Source organism: Triticum urartu, chromosome 2A (assembly GCF_056163025.1).
Source record: "Triticum urartu cultivar PI428250 chromosome 2A, HENAU_Tu73, whole genome shotgun sequence".
In the NCBI taxonomy this organism is placed as follows: Eukaryota; Viridiplantae; Streptophyta; class Magnoliopsida; order Poales; family Poaceae; genus Triticum; species Triticum urartu.
This window is the reverse complement of record NC_141874.1, coordinates 475,822,861-475,823,784: the sequence shown is the minus strand read 5'-3', so window position 1 is coordinate 475,823,784 and position 924 is coordinate 475,822,861.

The window sequence follows — 924 nt, the reverse complement described above, 5'->3', positions numbered from 1 at the left end:
AATGTGCTAGTCATATTCTTCATGATGCTCTCTTTATGTTTCACTTCTGATCTTTTATGTGAGCATCATTGAAATCATCATGCCTAGCTAGGGGCGTTAAACGGTAGCGCTTGTTGGGAGGCAACCCAATTTTATTTTTGCTCCTTGCTTTTTGTTCCTGTTTAGTAATAAATAATTCATATAGCCTCTGTTTGCATGTGGTTTTATGCTTATAATTAGTTTTTGTGCCAAGTAGAACCTTTGGGAAGACTTGGGGAAAGTCTTTGCGATCTTGCTGTAAAAAACACAAACTTTAGCACTCATGAGATTAGCTGCCATTTTTTACTGGAGAGTGCGATTAAGTTGATTCTTTTTGCATATGATTAATAGAAAAATTCCTCACGTCCATAAATTTACTTTAGAATTGTTGGGGTTGCATAAGTATACGTTTGATCCAGATTACTACAGACCATTCTGTTTTTGACAGATTCTGTTTCTATGTGTTGTTTGCTTATTTTGATGAATCTGTGAGTAGTATCGGAGGGTATGAACCATAGATGAGTTGCAATACAGTAGATATTACACCAATATGAATTTAGAATGAGTTCACCACAGTACCTAAGTGGTGATTTATTTTCTCATACTAACGGAGCTTACGAGTTTTCTGTTAAGTTTTGTGTTGTGAAGTTTTCATGTTTTGGGTAAAGATTTGATGGACTATGGAATAAGGAGTGGCAAGAGACTAAGCTTGGGGATGCCCAAGGCACCCCAAGGTAATATTCAAGGACAACCAAGATCCTATGCTTGGGGATGCCCCGGAAGGCATCCCCTCTTTCGTCTTCGTTCATCGGTAACTTTACTTGGAGCTATATTTTTATTCACCACATGATATGTGTTTTGCTTGGAGCGTCATTTTATTTTATTTTGTTTTGCTTGCTGTTTGAA